Source organism: Scyliorhinus torazame, chromosome 18 (genome assembly GCF_047496885.1).
Source record: "Scyliorhinus torazame isolate Kashiwa2021f chromosome 18, sScyTor2.1, whole genome shotgun sequence".
Lineage (NCBI taxonomy): Eukaryota > Metazoa > Chordata > Chondrichthyes > Carcharhiniformes > Scyliorhinidae > Scyliorhinus > Scyliorhinus torazame.
In genome coordinates, this window is record NC_092724.1 from 74,143,517 (window position 1) to 74,170,733 (window position 27,217).

A 27,217-nucleotide genomic window follows, 5' to 3' on the forward strand; every position below is an offset into this window, starting at 1 on the left:
TTATCAGCCGGATCAGGGGGCTACCCGCCCCCCTCCCCCGCCGACTAGCCATGACCTCTCCTCGGCCAGCCACGCGCCTGCACCCCAGACACGGTCTACACTTCTTCTGAATAGCAAACATACATGTAAGAATTAAACTACACTTACTAACACAACCTCTATGTACTAATTATAACTATTATATCTTAACTAACTCTGCAATACACTATGACTCTTATCGTCTTCAGTTCCAGTCTAATCTCTTCCCTCTAGCTTAAGAGCCAGTGCAATTTATAGTACTGTTCATTAGCTCCCTCTAGTGGCTAGGCGTAACATAATATTAACTCTTCACATGCTGTACATTTGTATAATGTCACACCACCTTCTTCCTCCCTCCCTCAGGGGTGTTACATTAGCCACTTTCCAGTCCTCTGGGGCCCTCCCTGCCTCCAGAAATTCCTGAAAGATCACCACCAATGCCTCCACAATCTCCTCAGCTATCTCTTTTAGAACCCTGGGGTGTAGTCCATACAGTCCTGGTGATTTATCCACCTTCAGACCTTTCAGTTTCCCCAGAACCTTCTCCTTAGTGATGACCACTGCACTCACCTCTGCCTCCTGATTCTCCTGAAGTTCCAGTACACCACTGGTGTCTTCCACCTTGAAGACTGATGCAAAGTAACTATTCAGTTCCTCTGCCATTTCTTTGTTTCCTATTACTACTTCCCAGCTTCCATGTGTTGGGCAGCTCAGCTCCGGAGGTCTATCTCTGAAGCTGGGCTCTCCCAACATGTTGGTCAATAAACAATTGTTTTGTGCCTGAGATTCCTCCAATCATTTTGTGGAAAAGAACTTAATTTTTGGATCGTCGGAATGGATCTGCAAAGAGGGTGGGTATATTTACCTACTATCCATAGTTAATGCTGTAAGCCTATCTGAAATGATCTGGCTGAGTATTAAAGAAACTGTGGGAGGAGGTGTCAGGGCAGTGAGAGGTGCCAGGGTAGGTGGTAGAGCTGTGCAGGGGGGCTCGCGGAGCCGGAACCACACGAGTGAGGCCAGGCACTACCACAGTGAAGGAGAGCTGGCATGGCTAACTTCACCGAAGCTGCATAAATGTACCCATTTTCTTTTCCTTCTTATTATTTTTGTATTTCTTTCTCCATCAATAAAAGAAAAATGCCTAAAAATGAAAGAGACATTGTAATATTGATTGGGGAGTAGAGAGCTCCATCATGCTCTTAAACATGTGACAAATGAATTTACTGTTCTGTTCTGAGATATGCTAGTAAGAGGTTTGTCATGTTTAGTTCTAAAAAAAAAAGTTTAAGAATTAGTTTGGAAAGGGAGCTAAAATTAATTTAATTTGAATTGCTGTCAGTTTCTGATTAAAAGAAATTCCAACAGTGCTAAAATTCAAAAGAGTTGTGCTTGAGTTTGAAGTTAAGTAGTATAAATTTTGAATTGTGACAGTCGGTCTATTCCAAAACAAAGCAAAGACAATTTTTAACGTAACTTTTAACTTTTAAGTTATAAAATGTTCAGATTCAGTTAACAACTCGTTTATCAAAGTATTTCTTGCAACTAGGATCATAGAATCATAGAATCGCTACACTGCAGTTGGCCCATCGAATCTGCACCAACCCTTCGAATGAGCACTCTGCCCACTGTGCCAACGGTCTTGCCCTTAACTTTGGTTAAGTAGCAAATATTAGAAATTGGACGGCACGGTGGCACAGTGGTTAGCACAGCTGCCTCACAGCGCCAGGGACCTGGGTTCAATTCCATCCTTGGGTGACTGTCCGTGTGGAGTTTGCATGTTCTCCCCGTGTCTGCGTGGGTTTCCTTCGGGTGCTCTGGTTTCCTCCCACAGTCCAAAGATGTGCAGGTTAAGCGGATTTGACATTTTAAATTGCCCCATAGTGTCCAAAGATGTGTAGGTTAGATTACGGGGTTACAGGGATAGGACTGGGTGAACGGGGAAATGGACCTGGGTAGGGTGCTCTTTCGGAGGTTCGGTACAGACTCCATGAGCCGAATGGCCTTTTTCTGCACTATGAGGCTTCTATGGCATTCTATTCTAAATTGGAGAAATGAAATGAAATTAAATGAAAATCGCTTATTGTCACAAATAGGCGTCAATGAAGTTACTGTGAAAAGCCCCTAGTCGCCACTGTCCGGCGCCCAGTGTGCTAAACCAGCCCCTGGGCTGAAACTAGGACAAAAAACATAATTATGTAAAGGGACGCAATTGCCTGCAGAGAATTGCGCCCATTCCCCGCCCTCTAGATTATGTATGAAAATTAACAATTTCAGCAGACAGCTGAATTGTTCTAAATCGCCCAGAAAAGTGCATGGGCGAGATTCTCTGACCCCCCCACCCCCCCACCCCCACCCCCGGGCCGGAGAATCGCCGGGGGGCGGTGTGAATCCCGCCCCGCCGGCTGCCGAATTCTCCGGTGCCAGGGATTTGGCGGGGCGGGAATTGCGCCGCGCCGGTCGGGGGCGTTGGCAGCGGCCCCCCCAGCGATTCTCCAGCCCATGATGGGCCGAGTGGCCGCCCGTTTTCAGCGGGTCCCGCCGGCGTCTGTTGCGTCAGGTACTTACTGGCGGGACCTGGCTCCACGGGCGGCCTCCGGGGGGGCGCGGGGGGATCTGGCCCCGGGGCGTGCCCCCATGGTGGCCTGGCCCGCGATCGGAGCCCACCGTGGGGGGAATCTTTACCTCCGCGCCAGCCGCTGTAACGGTCCGCGATGGCCGGCACGGTGATGAACCCCCCCCCACATGCGCTGGGATGACACCAGCACATGCTGGCACTCCTGCGCATGCGCCAACTCACGAAGGCCGGAGGAGTGGTATTTTTGGCTAGATTTGCCGATGTGAAGGCCACCTGCGCCTCGAATTGACATACGAACCCCTCCGAGTCTGGCGGCGTGCTCACTGCTCTCGATAGGGCATCCGCAATGATAAGGTCCTTCCCTGGGGTGTAGACCAGTTGGAAGTCATACCTCCTGAGTTTAAGTAGGATGCACTGGAGGCGAGGGGTCATCTCATTCAGGTCCTTGTTTATGATGCTGACCAGGGGGTGGTGGTCAGTTTCAACAGTGAACCGGGGAAGACATCGGCTACCAAATAGAGATGTGTACTGAGTGTAGCTAAATGTGTGTGTATGCAATATTTACAGCATGTACATGGGGTTTAACTATATACAAGAGGTGATGTCGGCTGTGACAGAACAACGAGGTTGTACCATGAACAAAGAACGGGGAAACGTTGAACAATAAAGCAAATTCCTGTAACGATAAGAACATAAACATATTAACAAAGTGGTTGCATGAGTTCAATGTATAAACAGTCTCATAAGTCCAGTCTAGTAGGTGGCCAATGAATTCGGGTTGACCGCCTCAAGGGTGGGTCTGGAACCACCGGCTGAGGAACGGGCCTGGCCACGCGCGACGACGGAAGGGGCATGGCAGCAGGCAGCTCCATGAAGTCGAAATCAGGAACAACAGGAGGGCACGGTGTCGGTGTAAGGTCTCGTAGCGAGCGTGGAAGCAGGCGAAGAGCCCGGCGATTGCGCCGATGAACGGATCCATCAGGCATGCGAACCAGGAACGAACGGGGAGCCACGCGTCGGAGAACTTCGGCAGGTGCTGACCAGCCACCTTCTGGTAGGTGGATGCGGACTTCGTCTCCAGGGGCCAGGGCGGGAAGATCAGTTGCCCGTGTGTCATATGACCTTTTCTGGCGACCGCGCTGTAGTTGCATCCTGTGCAGTACCGGAGCATGGTCGATCGTGGGCGCCAGAATGGAAGGCACAGTAGTCCTGAGGGCACGACCCATCAACAGCTGGGCTGGTGAGAGACCAGTGGCTAGTGGGGCCGAGCGATAGGCCAGCAGGGTGAGGCAGAAATCCGATCCGGCAGCAGCAGCCTTGCAGAGGAGCCGCTTGACAACGTGAAGGCCCTGCTCCGCCTTTCCATTGGACTGGGGATGCAGAGGGCTGGACGTCACGTGTGTGAAGTCATACGAGGCAGCAAACGATGACCATTCCTGGCTGGCGAAACAGGGCCCATTGTCCGACATGACCGTCATCGGAATGCCGTGGCGAGCGAAGGTGTCTTTGCAGGCCCTTATGACAGCGGACGACGTCAAATCGTGCAGGCGTATGACTTCTGGGTAGTTGGAGAAGTAGTCAACGACGATGACATAGTCCCTGCCGAGCGCGTGAAACAGGTCCACACCCACCTTCGCCCATGGGGACGTCACCAGCTCATGGGGCAGAAGCATTTCAGGAGGTTGCGCCAGCTGAAACCTTTGGCAGGTTGGGCAGTTCAGCACCACATTGGCAATATCGTTACTGATGCCCGGCCAGTATACCGCCTCTTGGGCCCTCCGTCTGCATTTCTCGACCTCCAGGTGGCCTTTGTGTAGTTGGTCGAGAACCAGCTTGTGCGGAATCACAATCCGGTCCAGCTTCAGAAGGACACCATCAATGATGGCCAAGTCGTCTCGGACATTGTAGAACTGCGGGCACTGCCCTTTAAGCCACCCTCCCATCATGTGGCGCATCACACGTTGTAGAAAAGGGGTCGGCCGCAGTCTCTCTGCGAATGCGGGCCAGACTGGAGTCGTCAGCTGGCAGATTTGCCGATGTGAAGGCCACCTGCGCCTCGACCTGACATACGAACCCCTCCGAGTCGGGCGGTGTGCTCACTGCTCCCGATAGGGCATCCGCAATGATAAGGTCCTTTCCTGGGGTGTAGAGCAGTTGCAAGTCATACCTCCTGAGTTTAAGTAGGATGCACTGGAGGCGAGGGGTCATCTCATTCAGGTCCTTGTTTATGATGCTGACCAGGGGCGGTGGTCAGTTTCAACAGTGAACCGGGCAAGACCATACACATAATCATGGAACTTGTCCAAACCGGTTAGCAAGCCCAGGCACTCCTTTTCGATCTGCGCATAGCGCTGCTCTGTGGGGGTCATGGCCCGTGAGGCATAGGCGATCGGGGCCCATGACGCAGTGTCATCCCGCTGCAGGAGCACTGTCCCAATGCCGGACTGGCTGGCATCAGTCGAGATTTTAGTGGCACGAGATGTGTCGAAAAACGCCAGTACCGGTGCAGTGGTGAGCTTGAGTTTGAGCTCCTCCCATTCCTGCTGGTGTGTGTGCTGCCACTGGAACTTCGTGGACTTTTTGACGAGGTGGCGCAGAGCTGTTGTGTGGGAGGCAAGGTTGGAAATGAACTTCCCCAGGAAGTTGACCATGCCTAGGAAGCGTAGCACTGCTTTCTTGTCTGCCGGCTGTGGCATGGCTGTGATGGCGCTCACCTTGTCTGCATCCGGATGGACCCCTGACCAGGAAATGTGGTCCCCCAGGAACTTCAGCTCGGTTTGGCTGAAAGAACACTTGGCTCGGTTGAGGCGCAGGCCGTTTTCACATATGCGTGCAAAAACGCATTGGAGACAATAGATGTGCTCCTGTGGTGTGGTGGACCAGATGATGACGTCATCCACGTAGACGCGCACCTCTTCGATGCCTTCCATCATCTGCTCCATGATCCTATGAAAGACCTCGGATGCCGAGATGATGCCAAATGGCATTCGGTTGTAGCTGAACCTGCCGAAATGGGTGTTGAAAGTGCACAGCTTTCGGCTGGACGGATCTAGTTGGATCTGCCAAAAGCCTTTAGAAGCATCCAGTTTGGTAAATATTTTTGCCTGGGCCATTTCACTCGTGATCTCTTCCCGTTTGGGTATGGGGTAATGTTCCCTCATAATATTGTTATTGAGGTCTTTTGGGTCAATACAGATCCGGAGCTCGCCGGAGGGCACCTTGACACACCCCATGGAGCTGACCCACGGCATGGGCTCCGTGACCCTGGATAGGACCCCTTGGTCCTGGAGATCCTGCAGCTGCTGCTTGAGGCGGTCTTTGAGTGGCGCAGGGACCCTGCGAGGTGCGTGAATGACCGGGGTGGCGTCTGGTTTGAGCCGAATTCTATAGGTGTATGGCAGTTTTCCCATGCCCTCGAATGCCTCCTGGTTGTGGGCGAGGAGCGATTGGAGCTGTGCGTTAAACTCTGCATCCGGGAAGTCAGACGTGCCGTCTGGAGAGAGAGAGAGAATTTGTTGCACAAGGTGGAGAGCCTTACATGCCTGTGCGCCCAGCAGGGAGTCCTTCGATGAGCCAACTATCTCGAACGAAAGTGTAGCCGTGTGTGTTTTGTGTGTCACCTGGAGCTGGCAGGATCCCATAGCCGGGATAACATTCCCGTTGCAGTCGACCATCCTGCACCGGGACGGCCGAATTGGTTGTCTGACCTTCATGGCGTAGAAGGCTGACCATGCTATGAGGTTGGCGGAGGCGCCAGTGTCCAGGCGGAAAGTTATCGGCGATCAGTTGACCGTCAGGGTGGCACACCATTCATCACCCGGATTGATCGTCTTAACTCGGTTCCCATCAATGACCGCAACACGGAAGGCGTCTCGGTCATCTGTGTCACCGGTCTGGATGTCGCCTGGGCAAGATTTGTAATGGAGAGGCTGAATGGTCCGCACGTCCCTGCGAGGTTGTCGGAGTTGTGGAAGATTGGCAGGTTGAGCTGCTCGACAGTAAGCAGCGTAGTGGCCCACCTTGCCACAGCGAAGGCATTGTCGGGTTCTTGCGGGACATTGCCGCTTTAAATGTGCAGCTCCACAGTTGCCGCACGTCGTGACGTCATGACGTTCGTTGCGCCACTGCGCATGCGCAATTCGATCTTGCGTCGGGCGTGCCCACGCATCACGTTGTTGCCGTAGGTTTTGGCGCGCACAAACGCGGGAGGCCCCGAAAAGCGCGCGAAATGGCTGACGTCGTCCGGACCGCGGGCCGGGAGGAACTCGATCGCCTGGACCCGTACAACCTCGTGGGGCACCTGGCTCGCCGATCCGGCCGCATAGGACCCCCGCCGCACCGATTCGGTCGCCTGAAATTGTGCATAGCGGCTAGTCGCGTTTTCGTGCAGGACACAGGCTTCGATTGCAGAGGCTAAGGTGAAGCCTTTTATTTTTAAAAGCTGCTGGCGTAAGGTGCCCGAGGCGACCCCAAAAACGATCTGATCCCAAATCATGGAGTCTGAGGTGGTGTCGAAACCGCAGGACTGCGCGAGGGTGCGGAGATGGGTGAGGAATGACTGAAAGAGCTCATCCTTACCCTGCAGGCGCTGCTGGAAGTCATATCTCTCGAAGCTTTCGTTGATCTCGACGTTGAAGTGTTGGTCGAGCTTGAGAAGGACCATCTCGTATTTGGATTTGTCCTCGCCTTCCGCGAACACCAGGGAGTTGTAGATATGGATGGCGTGCTGCCCTGCGGTGGTGAGGACGATGGCGATCTTTCGTTGTCTTCCAGAAAGAGCTGGAAGCGCTGCTTGAACAGCTTCCAATTTACGCCGAGGTTCCCAGCGACTTGCAGCGGCTGCGGTGTGTTGACAGTGTCCATGACGCAGGATGGCAGATTTGTGGGTAGGTGTCAATTCACTTCTGGTACCATGAAGTGTTGGGTACTCTGACACACAGACGAACCAACACGGTTGCTTATGGTACAACGCAGTTTTATTTCATTGAACTATAAACATAGTAAACTCTGGTATTCAGCACATGGTGAACCTCTGAGTGGCTGGCAATGCGGTCTGTGCCCTGAGTTCTCTCCTGCTCGAGTGCCCAGGAAGTGTCGTGTTCCCTGCTTTGTACTGTGTATGCTCTTGTCCGTGATTGGCTGTCGTGTTGTGTGTGTTGATTGGTCCGTTGATCTGTCCATCATTATGTGTGTGTGTATGTGCTGTGATGTTCACATGAATGTCATGACAACGCCACTCCTTCGCGCCAGAGTTGCCTGCCCCGCCGGTTTCCGAAGAATCCCGCCCAATATCTATGATTCTGTGTATGTCTATTAATTTATGTAAGGTTTAAATTGTGAATTTGTGGGACTTCAACAAGACTCGTGAAATGTGGAAATTTTGAGCATAGCCCAGAGGAATTTGGGATAAGGATGCGAATTACATTATGTTTGTCACATCCCTCTAGTTAAGGAACAAGCTTTTTTGCAGATGGTAATTTATTTGGTTGAGAATGTGTCTGAGATTTTGAATCAACAAAGAATAGGTGATGCCTTTAAAATCAGGCATTGAAAATTTACTGAAATGAAACCAAAATTTAAGTTATAATGAAGTTACAAAGGGAATTGAGAAAACAGTAATGTTAACCGTCATAATTACAGAAGGCGAGACGAGAACGAGATGACGCACCTGCTGCTTGTGTGATCTAACAATCTGTTTCCCACAATCTAAATCCCACCTCGTCACAAGTAAGGTGAAGATAAGTAGGAAAAGGTAAGAAATTAAGTTCATAGCCCACATTATGTGTGAATAGGCAACAAGAAAAAGAGGAAAGTTAACACAAATCCTTTTCTGTATGAATGATTCCTTGTGTGTCTGGAAGTGCTGCTGTTAATCCCCTGTAGTCTGGTCTTGTACGTTGTTTAAGTTTATTCCTTGCTTGTTTCAATGTGTCTCCCATGCTTCTCGGGCATTATGAAAGTGTAAAAGTGATTATTGCGTGTGTCTAAATTTGTAGTGAGGAATTGTGTGTTTGCAATGTTCTGTCTTTAAGGTCCTATAGCTGCTGAGAATTATCTGTTTGAAATTTGCAGCTGTGAGAACGTGGGTTGCTTTTGTCTTATGTGAATGTTCATGGATTTGTTTTATTATTGATCTTGAGAGATCATGAATAAAAATAACTAAGGAAGACTGGGGCCCATCCTGATCCCCAGGGAAGCATAAGGAATGTTGTGATAAACAAATTAAAAGATAAGAGAAGATAGAAATATTGATTTGTATAAATCTTACCTCTGATATGTGTCAATTGGGGGAATCAGAGATGGGGCTGACTTATTAAAAGGGACAATTACAAAAGGAACAAGAGGCATAGAATCACTACGTTGCAGAAGGAAGCCATTTGGCCCATCGAGTCTGCACCGACTCGCCGAAACAGCCTAGACCCACTGCCCTCCCTACCCCTGCAACCCCGTAGCCTAAATATCTTTGGTCACTAAGGAGCAATTTAGCATGGTTAATCCACCAATCCATCTTTAGATTGTGGGAGGTAACCAGAGCTCCCGTGGGAAACCCACGCAGACACGGGGAGAATGTGCAAACTCCACACAGACAGTCGGCCGAGATTGGAATTGAACCCGGGTCCCTGGCGCTGTGAGGCACTGTGTCATCGCGCTGCCCTGCACCCTGAACCAGACTTGCCCACAACAAAAAAGGAAGTTAATACTTTCTGATAGCTGCTCGAACTTTTAGATTGAGAAATTAATCCATTCCACCTCAAGCAGATTGGACCCCTGTGTTTTTTTTAGAAAATAGATTTGGCAGAATTAAAGAAGACAGCTAAAAAAGATTTACTGAAACAATTTTAAAATTGAAAAGGAAGTCAGACACAAAAGGCCAGATTCTCCAGATCAGAGACCATGGACGTGATTCTCCTTGGCCCAATACCGAAGTCAAGTTCACTGATTGGGCGGAGAATGGGTTTCCACGCCAAAATTGATGCCGGCGCCGGGTTGATGATGGTCCGCCCCCTCCAAACAGGTGTCATTGTGGCGCGCGGCGCACACCGTTTCAACGGTGTTGGCGTATCATCGGCCGGCCCACCTATGATGCTCCGCCCCTGCTGGGCCGAGTTCTCAACGGCGCGGGCCATGTGTGGTCCCAACAGTGCGGGAACCCGGCGTGACAGCTGCGGACTGTGTCCAGCACCTCCACGCTCGGCCAGGATCCATGCTGCTGACCGGGGGAGGCTTCTGCAAGGGCTTGGGGTACTGGTGGGGAGTGGCCAGGGGGTGGGCTGCAGGGTTGCAGTTGGCGGGTTGGGGTCACGCACGACCGGCGCTATGGTGTATGACGTGACCGGTGCAGGTTGTCAGCCGTGCGCATGCGCACCCCAGGACCGGCCATTCTCCGGCCACTTTCGGTGCAGCTGCTAGCCCCTCATCGGTACCAGAATTAGTGATGGTTTCACGCTGAAATTTCGGCTGTGAAAGACCACACATGGTCCGTTGGTATCAACACTTAGGGCGGGATTCTCGGTAGCCCAATGCCGAAATAGTGATTGTCGATTGGGAGGAGAATGGATTTCCATGCTGGAATCGGGGCCGGCGCCGGTTTGACATCAGTCCGCCATGCTCCGACCACTCCAAACTGGCATCATCGTGACGTGTGACGCACACCCTTTCAACAGCATTGGCGCGTCATCTGCCCGACCAGACTTCCCGACGGTGCAGGCCACGTGTGCTCCCAGCGGGCAGGAACTCGACGTGCCGGCTGTAGACCGTCCAGCGCTGCCACGCTCGGCCAGGATCCGTGCCACTGGCTGGGGGACTTCTGCTAGCGCTGGGGGGACTGGTGGAGTGTAGCCAGGGGGTGGCCAGGGCTGGGCTGTGGGGTCGCGGATGGCGGGTTGGGTTCGTGCACGACTGGCGCCATGTTGTACACACAACCGCAGCAGGACATCAGCCGTGCGCATGCGCAGCCCAGGACTCGGCCATTCTCGGCACGGGCGATGGGAATTGCAGTCAGCCCCGATGCTAGCCCCTCACTGGTACCAGAATCGGTGAGGGCTCCACGCCAATTTTCTGTTCATGAAAAACCACACATGCTCCGCTGGCGTCTGCACTTCATCTTAGGGGCAGCACGGTAGCATTGTGGATAGCACAATTGCTTCACAGCTCCAGGGACCCAGGTTCGATTCCGGCTGGGTCACTGTCTGTGCGGAGTCTGCACATCCTCCCTGTATGTGCGTGGGTTTCCTCCGGGTGCTCCGGTTTCCTCCCACAGTCCAAAGATGTGCAGTTTAGGTGGATTGGCCATGCTAAATTGCCCTTAGTGTCCAAAATTGCCCATAGTGTTGGGTGGGGTTACTGTGTTATGGGGATAGGGTGGCGGGGTTGACCTTGGGTAGGGTGCTCTTTCCAAGAGCCGGTGCAGACTCGATGGGCCGAATGGCCTCCTTCTGCACTGTAAATTCTATGTAAAAATCTCCCAAACGGAGAATCCAGCCCGAAGTGTTGACACCGGGATTTAACCGGTGGTTTGTACGACCACTAAAGTGGCGCCGGCCCCAGAGCAATTCATGATCCGTTAATAAACTGGCGACACGTGGAATTTGAGCGATTCCAATGACAAACAGTGTCCAATTCAATGGGGTTAGATTGGCATTTGAGAGGCTGACAAGCTGCAGCCGCTTTTAACCACTCCACTCCCCACACACACTCATCCCAGCCAACCAGATGGCAGCCCTAAGAGTGGCATCCCGGCTCATGGATGCGGAGCTGGAGACTCTGCTGGACACGATGGAGGAGAGGTGTGCCACCCTGTTCCCTGGGGTGGGAAGGAGCCTACCACCCACCACCGTACACCAGGCCTGGGCGCACGCGGTAGAGGTCGTGAGCGCCATGGACCACACCAGCCAGGACCGGCCAGTAGTGCCGGAAGAAACTGCATGACCTCCTCAGGGCGGCCAGGGTGATTCGGCAACACTGTGCCGGTAGCACCAACCCCCGTCCCACACACCTGTAACCCACCGGACCTCCAGTCCCTTACCATCGTGGAACGCGGGGCGGGCACTGGACTTGGGTGCTGGGCCCAGAGAGAGGACAGTCGCCAACGCGGAGGTCAGCATTGGGCAAGAAAGTGAGCCTCCGCTGAGTTGTGGTGTCCCTATGGCACATGTAGCACAACTGCCACCACACCCACCCCACAACACCCGCACCAGCCATACCCCACCCCACAACACCCGCACCACCCATACCCCACCCCACAACCCCCGCACCACCCATACCCCACCCCACAACCCCCGACCAACCCATACCCCACCCCACAACCCCGCACCACCCATACCCCACCCCACAACCCCCGACCAACCCATACCCCACCCCACAACCCCCGCCCAACCCATACCCCACCCCACAACCCCGCACCACCCATACCCCACCCCACAACCCCCGACCAACCCATACCCCACCCCACAACCCCCGCCCAACCCATACCCCACCCCACAACACCCGCACCAGCCATACCCCACCCCACAACACCCGCACCACCCATACCCCACCCCACAACCCCCGCACCACCCATACCCCACCCCACAACCCCCGACCAACCCATACCCCACCCCACAACCCCGCACCACCCATACCCCACCCCACAACCCCCGACCAACCCATACCCCACCCCACAACCCCCGCCCAACCCATACCCCACCCCACAACCCCGCACCACCCATACCCCACCCCACAACCCCGCACCACCCATACCCCACCCCACAACCCCGCACCACCCATACCCCACCCCACAACACCCGCACCAGCCATACCCCACCCCACAACACCCGCACCACCCATACCCCACCCCACAACCCCCGACCAACCCATACCCCACCCCACAACCCCCGCACCACCCATACCCCACCCCACAACCCCCGACCAACCCATACCCCACCCCACAACCCCGCACCACCCATACCCCACCCCACAACCCCCGACCAACCCATACCCCACCCCACAACCCCCGCCCAACCCATACCCCACCCCACAACACCCGCACCACCCATACCCCACCCCACAACCCCCGACCAACCCATACCCCACCCCACAACACCCGACCAACCCATACCCCACCCCACAACCCCCGACCAACCCATACCCCACCCCACAACCCCCGCACCACCCATACCCCACCCCACAACCCCCGACCAACCCATTCCCCACCCCACAAAACCCGCACCACCCATACCCCACCCCACAACCCCCGACCAACCCATACCCCACCCCACAACCCCCGCACCACCCATACCCCACCCCACAACCCCCGACCAACCCATACCCCACCCCACAACACCCGCACCACCCATACCCCACCCCACAACCCCCGCACCACCCATACCCCACCCCACAGCCCCCGACCAACCCATACCCCACCCCACAACCCCCGACCAACCCATACCCCACCCCACAACCCCCGACCAACCCATACCCCACCCCACAACCCCCGCCCAACCCATACCCCACCCCACAACACCCGCACCACCCATACACCACTCCACAACCCCCACCACCCCTCTACCCCCGTACCACCCAGATCTCACCCCACCAGCCCAGCACCACCCAGACACCACTCCACAACCCCACCCCACCAGCCCCACACCACCCAGACACCACTCCACAACACCACCCCACCAGCCCCGCACCACCCAGACACCGCTCCACAACCCCACCACACCAGCCTCGCACCACCCAGACACCACTCCACAACCCCACCCCACTACCCCCGCACCACCCAGACACCACTCCACAACCCCACCCGGCTACCCCGCACCTCCCATACACCACTCCACAACCCCACCCCACTACCCCCGCACCACCCATACACCACTCCACAACCCCCACCCCACTACCCCCGCACCACCCATACACCATTCCACAACCCCCACCCCACTACCCCCGCACCACCCATACACCACTCCACAACCCCCACCCCACTACCCCTGCACCACCCATACACCACTCCACAACCCCCACCCCACTACCCCCTCACCACCCATACACCACTCCACAACCCCCACCCGGCTACCCCCGCACCACCCATACCGCACACCACAGCCCCCACCACCCCACTACCCCCGCACCACCCATACACCACTCCACAACCCCCACCCCACTACCCCCGCACCACCCATACCCCACTCCACAACCCCCACCACCCCACTACCCCCGCACCACCCATACACCACTCCACAACCCCACCCCACTACCCCCGCACCACCCATACACCACTCCACAACCCCACCCCACTACCCCCGCACCTCCCATACACCACTCCACAACCCCACCCCACTACCCCCGCACCACCCATACACCACTCCACAACCCCCACCCCACTACCCCCGCACCTCCCATACACCACTCCACAACCCCCACCCCACTACCCCCGCACCACCCATACACCACTCCACAACCTCCACCCCACTACCCCCGCACCTCCCATACACCACTCCACAACCCCACCCCACTACCCTCGCAACACCCATACACCACTCCACAACCCCAACCCCACAACCCCCGCACCTCCCATACACTACTCCACAACCCCACCCCACTACCCCCGCACCTCCCATACACCACTCCACAACCCCACCCCACTACCCCCGCAACACCCATACACCACTCCACAACCCCTACCCCACTACCCCCGCACCACCCATACCCCACTCCACAACCCCCACCACCCCACTACCCCCGCACCACCCATACACCACTCCACAACCTCCACCCCACTACCCCCGCACCACCCATACACCACTCCACAACCTCCACCCCACTACCCCCGCACCACCCATACACCACTCCACAACCTCCACCCCACTACCCCCGCACCACCCATACCCCACTCCACAACCCCCACCACCCCACTACCCCCGCACCACCCATACACCACTCCACAACCCCCACCCCACTACCCCCGCACCACCCATACACCACTCCACAACCTCCACCCCAATACCCCCGCACCTCCCATACACCACTCCACAACCCCACCCCACTACCCCCGCACCACCCATACACCACTCCACAACCCCCACCCCACTACCCCCGCACCACCCATACACCACTCCACAACCTCCACCCCACTACCCCCGCACCTCCCATACACCACTCCACAACCCCACCCCACTACCCCCGCAACACCCATACACCACTCCACAACCCCAACCCCACAACCCCCGCACCTCCCATACACTACTCCACAACCCCACCCCACTACCCCCGCACCTCCCATACACCACTCCACAACCCCACCCCACTACCCCCGCAACACCCATACACCACTCCACAACCCCAACCCCACAACCCCCGGACCTCCCATACACCACTCCACAACCTCCACCCCACTACCCCCGCACCTCCCATACACCACTCCACAACCCCCACCCCACTACCCCTGCACCACCCATACACCACTCCAGAACCCCCACCCCACTACCCCCGCACCTCCCATACACGACTCCACAACCCCACCCCACTACCCCCGCAACACCCATACACCACTCCACAACCCCCACCCCACTGCCCCCGCACCACCCATACACCACTCCACAACCCCCACCCCACTACCCCTGCACCACCCATACACAACTCCACAACCCCCACGCCACTACCCCCGCACCTCCCATACACCACTCCACAACCCCACCACACTACCCCCGCAACACCCATACACCACTCCACAACCCCCACCCCACTACCCCCGCACCTCCCATACACCACTCCACAACCCCACCCCACTACCCCCGCACCTCTCATACACCACTCCACAACCCCACCCCACTACCCCCGCAACACCCATACACCACTCCACAACCCCACTCCACAACCCCCGCACCTCCCATACACCACTCCACAACCCCACCCCACTACCCCCGCGCCACCCATACACCCCTCCACAACCCTCACCACACCCACACTACCTCACTACCCCACTCCACAACCCCCTCACCACCTCACTACCCCACCCCACAGCTCCCACACCACCCATACACCACCCCACTACCCCATCACCTCCACAACACCTCAGAACCTCATCACCCCACCACCCCCACACCATTCACACACATCACAACCCAACCACTTCCACACCACCCTATTACCCCGCAATCCCCACACCACTCCAACCCGCGATCCAACCGTGCGTCATTTCTTGTGTTTTGCAAGATCACCTCTGGCCTCTGGCCTTTGGCCCCAGCACCTGTCCCTACTGGCAGGGGTACCGGTGGCTGCCACCACTGATGCACTATCAATTACGCCGAGACGAGAGTAGAATGTAATCAAGGCTTTATTACACAGAGATGTGTGGCCTCCTACAGCAGCTTACGAAATGGCTGCAGTTCGGAGAGCACACACATTTATACACCAGCAGGCAGGGATCTACCCCCGTACCTGTAGTACAGGGGCCTTACCGTAATACCCAGATACAATATAATACAACAGTGGTGAGTACCACATTCACCCCCTGTTAGAAATGAGTCCAACGGGGGTGGTGGAAAACTATATACATACAGATTGGTTTTAAAATTACAGAGAAAGTTACAAATTTAGACGATCGGGCGCCTTGATCTGTCGTTGAGAGTGCCCCAGTGCTGGTGACAACTCAGGAGTCGGCTTGGTCTTCGGTGACCCCGGGAGCGTGTCGAAATCCTCTTCATCCCCGGGTGGGAGCAAGGGACGGATGGATTGTCCTGGAGCGGGGACTGTGGTGGGGTGTGTCGGGGGATGGGAGGGTGGCGCCGGGGCAGGGGGGGGGGCACTGTGTGGGGACCCAGCTGGTGCCAGATCCCTGAGGGAGACTGTGTCTTGGCGGCCGTTGGGGTACGCTATGTAGGCTTACTGCGGGTTCGCATGGAGTATCTGTACCCTCTCAACCAACGGGTCCGCCTTGTGGAGCCGCACGTGCTTGCGGAGAACGGGTCCTGGAGCTGCCAGCCACGTTGGGAGCAAAACCCCGGAGGTGGACTTCCTGGGGAAGGCAAAGAGACGTTCATGGGGGGTTTGGTTGGTCGCGGTACACAGGTCTCTGGTGATAGCCCTGACTTCCTTGAAGGAGTAGGGCAGATTGCGGGCCTTAATGAAGTGGTAAAAGCGGGTGACTCCCGGGTGACAGAGATCGTCGTGCAGGGTCCGGAGTCAGTCCACTTGTGCACTGGCACATGTACCTCGGGAGAGGGCATCGGGGGGCTCGTTGAGCTTACAGGGATGATACAAAATCTCATAATTGTAGGTGGAGAGCTTGATCATCCACCGCAAGATTTTATTGTTTTTGATCTTACCCCGCTGTGTGTTGTTAAACATGAAGGCAATCGACCATTGGTCAGTGAGGAGAGTGAATCTCCTGCCGGCCAGGTAATGCCTCCAATGCCGCACAGCTTCAACAATAGCTTGGGCCTCCTTTTCGACGGAGGAGTGCCGAATTTCGGAGGGATGGAGGATGCGGGAAAAGAATTCCATGGGCCTGCCTGACTGGTTGAGGGTGGCGGCCAGAGCGACGTCTGATGCATCACTCTCGACTTGGAAGGGGAGCATCTCGTCGACTGCATGCATCGCTGCCTTGGCGATGTCGGCCTTAATCCGGTTGAAGGCCTGGTGAGCCTCGGCCGTCAGTGGGAAAGCGGTGGAGTGAATGAGTGGGCGGGCCTTGTCCGCATAGTTTGGGACCCACTGGGCGTAATACAAAAAGAACCCCAGGCATCCTTTGAGGGCCTTGGTGCAGTGGGGGAGGGGGAGTTCCATGAGGGGGCTCATGCGATCGGGGTCGGGCCCTAGAACTCCGTTCTCAACCACATAGCCGAGGATGGTGAATCGGTTTGTGCTGAACACACTCCTTGTTGTAAGTTAGGTTGAGGAGTGTGGCGGTGTGGAGAAATTTGGAAAGGTTAGCGTCGTGGCCGCAGATGGTGACGTTGTCCAGGTACGGGAAAGTGGCCCGCAGCCCGTACCGGTCAACCATTCGGTCCATCTCCCGTTGGAAGACCGAGACCCCGTTGGTGATGCCGAAGTGAACCCTAAGGAAATGGTAAAGGCAGCCGTCTGCTTCAAACGCAGTGTATGGGCTGTCCGCATTGCGAATGGGGAGCTGGTGGTAGGCAGATTTCAGGTCCACTGTCGAGAAGACCCGGTACTGTGCAATCTGATTGACCATATCAGATATGCGTGGGAGGGGGTACGTGTCGAGCTGCGTGTACCGATTGATGGTCTGACTGTAGTCAACGACCATCCTGTTTTTCTCCCCGGTTTTCACCACTACCACTTGGGCTCTCCAGGGGCTGTTGCTGGCCTCGATGATACCTTCCCGCAGCAGCCGCTGGACCTCAGACCTGATGAAGGTCCTGACCTGGGCGCTGTACCGTCTGCTCCTGGTGGCGACGGGTTTGCAATCCGGGGTGAGGTTTGCAAACAGGGAAGGCGGGTCGACCTTAAGGTTCACGAGGCCGCAAACAGTAAGGGGTGGTAGGGGCCCACCAAATTTCAGGGTTAGGCTCTGGAGGTTGCACTGGAAGTCCAGGCCGAGTAGAAAGGCAGCGCAGAGGTTGGGGAGGACGTAGAGCCGGAAGCCGCTGAACTCTACGCCCTGGACGGTGAGTGTGGCGATGCAGTATTCTTTGATTAGCGGGGTGTACCGCGAGGGTGCAGCGCCTTACCGTATCAGGATGGATGAAGCTCTCAGTGCTCCCGGAGTCCAGAAGTCAGGATACCTCGTGCCCATCGACCTTCACCTTCGTCAAAGCAGTCGCAAGGTTGTGCGGTTGAGACTGGTCGATCGTGACCGAGGTGAGATGCGGCTGGTCGTCGACAGTTGCAGGCGATGAGCGGCCCGATGAGGTGCCCGACGGGCAGGGGTCCTGAGGCGGGTAAGATGGCGACGCCCACTGGCCGCACGTGTCCTGGGGCAGGCAAGCTGGCGGCGCCCTCGGGCTGCACGTGCCCTGGGGCAGGCAAGATGGCGGTGCCCATTGGTTCTGAGGCAAGCAAGATGGCGGCACCCATGGGCCGCACGTGTTGTGAGGGGAGCAAGATGGCGGCGCCCACAGGCTGCACGTGGTCTGAGGAGAGGAAGATGGCGGCGCCCACTGGCCGTACGTGGGGGGTGCCGGGATAATAGCGGCGATTGAGCGGGCCTGGCACATGCAGCAAAATGTCCCTTCTTGCCACAGGCCTTGCAGAGCGCGCTCCGCGCTGGGCAGCGCTGCCGAGGGTGTTTTGTCTGTCCGTAGAAGTAGCACTTGGGTCCCCCGGGGTTGGTTGGCTGCCGCGCAGCGCAGGCGTGGGGTTGGCTGAGGGCGGCTGCTGATGGGGTCCACGATGGGGTGGCCGCTGGCAGGGTCCACGATGCACAGGGGGGGTGGGCTGTGCGGTCGGGGGCATAAGCCTGCACATTGCATGAAGCGATCGTGAGAGAGGGCGCTAGTTTCTTGGTCATCGCGAGGTCAAGCGTGGCCCCTTCTCAGAGGCACTGGCGGATCTAGTCAGACCCTATGCCCGTAACGAACGTGTCTCTCATTAGCAGATTTGAATGTTCAGTGGCCAAAATGGCCTGGCAGTCACAGTCTCTCACCAGGGCGAGCAGGGCACGCCAGAAATCTTCCACAGACTCACCGGGAAGTCTGAGCCGAGATTTGTGGCATGGGTGCGGTTGTTGTATGTGGTGCCAAGAGCGAGGGTGAGGACGAATGATATGAGCTCACGAAGCTTTGACTTACACAGGGGTACGAGGCAGGGGTGCCCGCTGTCGCCGCTGCTGTTTGCGCTGGCCATAGAGCCATTGGCGATGGCTCTCAGGGGGTCGGCAGAGTGGCAGGGGATAATGAGGGGACAAAGGGAGCATCAGGTGTCGCTCTATGCCGACGACCTCTTGCTGTGTGTTTCGGACCCTTTTGGAGAGTATGGAAGGATTATGGGCCTGTTGGGGAGGTTTGGAGGGTTCTCGGGATACAAGCTGAATGTAGGGAAAAGTGAGGTGTTCCGGTGAATGAGCCGGCACAGCGGGCTAATTTAGGGGGGATGCCATTTACGGTAGCGAGGGATAGGTTAAGGTACTTGGGGATTCAGGTAGCGAGGGAATGGACGGGGCTCCATAAGTGGAACTTAACGAAGCTGGTGGAGGAGGCCAGGGAGGATCTTAGTCGGGGGGGATGGATAGTGGGATACAGGAGGTGGAGGGAAGTGGGGCTGGTCAAGGTGAGGGATTTGTATTTGGAGGAAGGGTTCGCCATTCTGGAGGAGCTAAGGGAGAGGGTAGAGGAGCCGAGTGGCAGTGAGTTCAGGTATCTACAGGTTAGGGACTTTGCACAAAAGGTCTGGAAGGGATTCCCTAGATTGCCGGGCTACGCCCTGCTGCGCGACTGCTGGTTCCGGATGTGGAAGGGGTGGGAAGAATTGGGGCTATATATAAGTGGCTGAGGGAGCAGGGAGGCGAGCAGGTGGTGAAGATCAAGGAGAAATGGGAAGCGGAGTTGGGAATGGAGATGAAATGAAATGAAATGAAATGAAAATCGCTTATTGTCACAAGTAGGCTTCAAATGAAGTTACTGTGAAAAGCCCCTAGTCGCCACATTCCGACGCCTGTTCGGGGAGGCTGTTACGGGAATCGAACTGTGCTGCTGCAATTGCAGAGTATGGAGTGAGGCACTGCGAAGGGTAAATGGGACCTCCTCTTGTGCAAGGATGAGTCTGATACAGTTTAAGGTGGTGCACAGGGTGCATATGACTCGGGCGAGAATGAGTGGGTTCTTTCAGGGGGTAGCAGATGAGTGTGAGAGGTGTGGGCGGGGGCCAACGAATCATGCGCACATGTTTTGGGGTTGTGAAAAATTGGGAAGATTCTGAGCGGGAGTGTTCGCGGTCTTAGCCAGGATAGTGGAGGAGGGAGTGGACCCGGACCCTTTGGTGGCGATATTTGGGGTTTCAGAGAAGCCGGAGCTCATGGAGAGGAGGAAGGGCGATGTCTTGGCCTTCGCCTCTCTGATTGCACGGCGACAAATTTTGCTTGATTGGCGGTAGGCATCGCCACCAGGGGTAGCAGCATGGTTGGGTGACCTGTATGACTTCCTGTGGTTAGAGAAGATAAAGTATGAGTTCAGAGGCTCTGCAGGGGAGTTTGAGAAAAGGTGGGGGATGTTTGTGACCGTGTTTGAGGAGCTGTTTGTCGCACGGGGGTGGGGGGGGGGGGGGGTGGGTGAAAAAGGAGAAAAATCTGTACAAACTGTAGAGTTGATTATTGGCAAGAATGTTTCCCGGGGTGTTTATTTGCTGCAACCTACTTTGATACAAGTTTGAATAAAATGCATTTTTTAAAAAGAGGTAACATTGTAATCAGCAGACAGAATTGCAACAACATTGCAATCAGCATACAGCATTGCAATCTGCAGGCAGCATTGCAATCAGGGGGCAGTACTACAATCAACAAGCAGCATTGCAACCGACAGACAGCTTTGCAATCAGCATTGGAAGCAGCAGACAGCATTGCATTCAGGAGGCAGCATTGCAATAAGCAAGTAGCATTGCAATCAAGAGGCTGTGCTGCAATCAACATGCAGCATTGCAACAGCATTGCAACCAGCAGGCAGCATTGCAATCAGCCAGCAGCATTGCAATCAGCATTACAACAGTATTGCAATCAGCAGGCAACATTGCAATGATCAGGCAGCATTGCAATCAGCAGGCAACATTGCAATCAGGAAGTAGCATTTCAATCAGGAGGCAGCATTGCAATCAGCAGGCAGCATTGCAACAGCATTGCAATCAGGTGGTAGGATTTTTAAAAACAGGTAGCATTGCAATCAGGAGGCAGCATTGCAATCAGCAGGCAGCATTACAACAGCATTGCAATCAGCAGGCAACATTGTAATCAGCAGGCAGCATTGCAATCAGCGGACAGCACTGCAATCAGCTGGCAGCATTGCAACAGCATTGCAATCACCAGGCATCTTTATAATCAGCAGGCAGCATTGCAATCGGCAAGCAGCATTACAATCAGCAGACAGCATTGCAATCAGCTGGCAGCATTGTAATCGACCCACAGAATTGTAATCAGTGGAAAACAATGCAATTGATGTGTTATGTACTCTGGGATAACACAGGCTGCAACTCGATGCAGCATTGCAACAGTATTGCGTTCAGCAGACAGCATTGCAATCTTCAGGCAGCATCGCAAACAGCAGGCAGCATTGCAATCAGCGGACAGCACTGCAATCAGCTGGCAGCATTGCAACAGCATTGCAATCACCAGGCATCTTTATAATCAGCAGGCAGCATTGCAATCGGCAGGCAGCATTACAATCAGCAGACAGCATTGCAATCAGCTGGCAGCATTGTAATCGACCCACAGAATTGTAATCAGTGGAAAACAATGCAATTGATGTGTTATGTACTCTGGGATAACACAGGCTGCAACTCGATGCAGCTTTGTCCCAAAGATACTCCAGATTTTGAAGTAAGTTCAATGTGATTTATTGAACCATTAGCACAGTTCTCTATGAATTCGACTCTCCTGCTAATCTTGCTATAGTAACTCAGTCTAACTAACCAGTCTGCTCTAAGCCACGTGGTGGATGTGATGATTCTGATCTGCCCCGTCCTACTCTCTAAGTGTCGCCTGTGGAAAGAGACAGAGCATGTGTGCCCTGTCCTTATATATGGGTTGTGTAATGCCCCCTTGTGGTAGTGTCACCTCTGGGTGTCTTGACTGCCCATTGGTCGTGTCCTATTCTATGTGTTCATTAGCTGTATGTCTGCATGTCATGACGTCTCTGGTGCTCCCTCTAGTGTTTAATTAGTCATAGTGTATTTACATTAACCCCTTGTGTATATACAGTGATGCATATCACCACAGCAATCAGCTGGCAACATGGCATTCAGGAGGCAGCATTGCAATCAGCTGGCAGCATTGCATTCAGGCAGCAGCATTGTAATTGGCAGGCAGCATTGCAATCAGCTGGCAGCATTGCATGTTGACAACAACTGGTGCAGGTACCAGTCTCACCCATTCTTCCTCGATTTAAATACTGTGTCATCGTTGTTTCTGTTGGGGATTTTGGATATCTCGGGCGGATTTTGCACTGTTTTTTGTTGGACATATAGTAACCATACTCAGTATCAAAGCAGCTGCCACAGTTGGGTTCAATCTCATGGTTAGGAGCATACAGAGAGTTAATGTCAGATCCTTGTAAATAATGAATTGGAATATTGTTGGAATATTACTGTCTGGCTGTAGATGTGTGTAACTTGAGCTACAGGTGAACAAGTTGGTGGCACAAAGAGAGGTGTGTACATGAGGTCAACCAGATCGCATCGTTTTATATTCAGAAGCTTTTTACATGAGAGAATGGGTGAAATGATGCCATTATCATTCACTAATACCAGGCCAATGAGAGCAGCAACCTAATCCCTCAGCCCGGCTCCATGTTAGTTTTCTTCATATCTGAGCATTGAGAGAAGAGCAAAGAACTGAGAGGAGGTGAAGAATTCACCCACCTCCAGGAAACATGGGCAACAAGCAATCAATCTTCACAGCCCAACAGCTCGATGCATATCAGGTACGAAATCGCCTCAGTTTCCCAATCTTAGTCCTCTGCCTTGTTGGCTGCAGCCCCTCAAATGCATAGCCAAGGATTTTTTTTTCAAATCAGATGAGAGTTTCTGTCTCTATCGCCCTCTCAGGCAATGAGTTCCAGACACTTTCTGGGTGGAAGGATTTCTCCTCAACTTCTCTCTAGTCCTTCTACTAAATAGTTCACGTTTATAACCCTTGGTTATTGACTCTCTGCTAACAGATTAGATTCTCCCTATCCATTCTAGCCAGACCCCTTCTAATTTTATACTCCTCTATTAAATCTCCCCTCGACCTTCTCTGTTCCACAGAAAACAAGGCCAGCCTATCCAATTATTCTTTATCACTTTAGTCTTCATCAATCACATCCTTACTGAAATGTGGTGTCCAGAACTGTGCGCAACACTCTAGAAGCAGCCAAACCAGATTTTATACAGTATTAGCGTAACCAACATGCTCACTTACATTCTATGCCTCTCTCCTCTAATGTTCACCTCATTGAAATCTCTCCTGTAATTCTCTCCTTTAACACACACTTGGTTATATTCTCTCCTCTAACACTCCGCAAGCTATAATTTCTCCTGTAACACTCTCCGAAATGCAATTTCTCCTGAAACTCTATCCTAATTTGAATCTCTCTTCCAACTCACTATTCAGAGGGACACAGGATTATTATCTGGCTCATTATCCTGATCCCAAATGAATGGGATCAATAATCGAAAGCAAAAGTATAAAAAGAACCCAATAAAGGACAGACGAACACTGGGCAGGTCTTGTCTGACTAATCTTGAATAAGATCGAATTGGTGAAGGTGTAGCAGTAGCTGTGTATCTGGAAGCGCCCAAGTGGTCACCATCTTCCATGATATGAGATGGCAGAGTTAGTTTTATAATTCTCACACGCCTTTCTGAATCAGCTGGTGGAAGGGTGTTGCAATTCTTTGGGGAACCTTATTCTAAAAACGTTAGATAACTTTATCTACAAGGACCCCAGGGCCATCCTTAACTGACCTTAACCCAACATCACCTCTGACCTCATCCTATTCCACAGGCTCTTCTATCTGCCTGTGACCTGAGAGTTTTCAACAATCCTGCTCCCCACCTGACCGTCGAGCTCACCCCCCTCCCCAGCTAACCCCCCCCCCCCCCCTCCCCAGCTAATTTTCCTGCACTATCCCCTTATCTCTTGATGTTTTTAATATGTAGAAATCTATCGATCTCTGTCTTGAACTTAATCAGGAACTGAGCCTCCACATCCCTCTGGGTTAGAAAATTCCAAATATTCTTCCTCATCTCAGTACTAAGCGGCCTGCTGCTAATTCTAAAACTGTGTCCCTTACTCTAGACCCCCCACCCCCACCCAGGCAGGGGAAACATCCTTCCTGCAACTACCCTGCCAATGCAGGAATCTGGGGTTCTTCCAGGTGTTGACACCTCGAGGCTCCTCTTTCCATTCTCCTGATGAGAAGTGATGTCTATGGCTCTCTCCCAGTGATGCTGAAGCAGTGAAGTGGAACTTACTGCCTCTAGGCCACACTGTGTGGTAAATCAGGATTCTGGGAGGGAATTTCATCCTGATATTGACAACATATTGGCTGGTTTGGGACCATTCCACCATAAATCCACCAATGGGAGGAATATCCAGGTAAAAATGCACCTAGACTCACAAAATGTCTTTACCTCCATTGCAGCATTGGCAGTCATGTCTTCAGATGCATCGGCCCTACGATTTAGAATTCCCTCCATAAAGCCCTATCCTGGCTTCCCTGATTGAAGTCTGACCAAGCTTTTCATAATTTATCTTAATATCCCCTTATGTGACCCGGTGTCATATTTAGGGTGGGATTTTACAGCCCTTCCCATCAGTGGGATTTTCTGAAGGTGACCCCTGTGGCAAGCCATACAAAACATCATGGGACCAGAAGATCTCGCTGGCCAACAATGGTGAGCCTCCTCTGCTGCCGGAAAACACGTCGTGGGGATGGCAGAAAATCCCAGCTTTAGCTGGGTAGCATTCCTGTGAAGCACCTTGGGGATGGTTTATTCCATTAAAGGTGCCAAGTTACCATTGTTGACATTTACAAATTAAGTTGGGTGGTTAGTTAGTTGTCAGTTGGATGGCTACTTGGTTGTTAGTTAGATGGTTACTTGATTGTTAGTTGGATGGTTAGTTGGCTAATAGTTGGATGACTTGTTAGTTGTTAATTGGATTGCTAATTGGAGAGTTAGTTGGATGACTAGTTGGTTATTAGTTGGATGTTAATTTGTTGTTATTTGGATGGTTAGTTGGTTGTTAATGGATAGTTAGTTGGTTAATGGTTGGTTGTTAGTTGGATGGTTAGTTGTCTATTAGTTGGATTGTTAGTTGACTAATAGTTGAATTGTTAGTTGATTAGTTAGTTGTTAGTTGGATGGCTATTTGGTTATTTGTTAATTGTTGGTTGGATGGTGAGTTGGTTGGTAGTTGAATGATTGATTGTTTATTAGCTGAATGGTTAGTTGGTTATTAGCTGGATGGTTAATTGGTCATTCATTGTATGGTTAGTTGGTTGGATGGTTCAGAGATTCACATAATGGTTACTGTATAAAAGTAGGCCTTTCGGCCCATTGTGTCTGCCCTGGCTCTCCAAGTGAGTGTCACGGCTTAGTGCCATTCTCCTGCATTTTCCTTGTACCCCGGAACATATTTCTATTCAAGTTATCATCTAATGTCCTCTTGAATGCCTTGATCGAACTTGCCTCCACCACACTTCCAGGCAGTGCATTCCAGACTGTGGTAGTATGCATTAGGGGTCATGTGGGACTGTGAAGCCGTGATGTCATTGGCTGACAGATCCCGGGTCCTGGTTGGCTGTTGACCTCTAGCTCCGCCCTGAAGGCAGAGTATAAGAACCAGGAGTTCTCCCCCGCAGGCCAGTCTGTTACTGAACTGCGGGGAACAAGTCACGCTTAATAAAGCCTCATCGACTTCATCTCTATTCGTCTCTCGTGAGTCTTTGTGCGCTACAATTTATTAAGCGTGCTTAAAGGACTATGGAGCTCAGGATCATCCCGGAATGCCTGAGGATCAGCCCCCACGCAGTGAACTCAGCAGCAGTTTTCAAACACTGGCAGACTTGTTTCGAGGCCTACCTCAGAACGGCCCCCGGCCGGGTCACAGAAGACCAGAAACTACAGGTCCTGCACTCGAGGGTAAGCCCGGAAATTTTCCCTCTCATCGAAGACGCAGAGGATTTCCAGACGGCGTTCGCAGCACTAAAGAGCATCTATGTTCGCCCAGTGAACCAGATCTACGCTCGCTACCAACTCGCAACGAGACGGCAAAGTCCCGGAGAATCGATAGATGAATTCTACGCCGCGCTGCTAATTTTGGGACGGGCCTGCAGCTGCCCGCCGGTAAACGCGATTGAACACACGGACATGTTAATGCGCGATGCTTTTGTGGCTGGTATGAACTCTTCCCAAATCAGCCAAAGACTTTTAGAAAAAGAGTCGCTAGGACTCTCAGAGGCACGGGCCCTTGCAGCCTCCCTGGATGTGGCCGCGCGAAACGCCCGCGCCTACGGCCCCGACCGCGCGGCAGCCCCTTGGGCTCCGTGGACCCCCGTCGCGACAAACCCCCCCCCCCACAGGCTTGCGCGGTTCAGACGCCAAGTCGTCCCGGGGGAGCCCGCTGCTATTTCTGCGGCCAGGCGAAACACCCCCGGCAGCGCTGCCCGGCCCGCGCAGCGATTTGCAAGAGCTGCGGGAAAAAGGGCCATTTCGCGTCTGTGTGCCGGTCCCGGAGAATAAGGAGTCCTGCGTGTTTCTAACGCTCCCCAACCCCCCCAGCGCCCCATGTACGACCCGCAGGCGCAACCATTTTGGGTCCCGGCCACCGCTGTCCCCGGAGAACAAGGTGTCCTGCGCGTTTCTAACGCTCCCCAACCCCCCCAGCGCCCCATGTGCGACCCGCAGGCGCCGCCTTTTTGGGTCCCGGCCACCACGAGGGGAGGAGGGGCGCCGCCATCTTGGGACCCCCCAGACCTGTGCGACGCTTGGGGG

At 54.0% G+C, this 27,217-nt stretch overlaps 1 protein-coding gene across 1 annotated transcript in view; it reads left to right on the top strand.

Annotated features, from left to right (window-relative positions):
- Window positions 1-8,241: 8,241 nt before the first annotated feature.
- LOC140394824 (calcium and integrin-binding family member 3-like) overlaps window positions 8,242-27,217 on the top strand; it is a 128,153-nt gene continuing 109,177 nt past the window's right edge. Inside the window, exon 1 of the mRNA XM_072482005.1 lies at window positions 8,242-8,348. The gene's annotated coding sequence lies outside the window, so the exon portion shown is untranslated. The remainder of the gene's footprint in view (window positions 8,349-27,217) is intronic.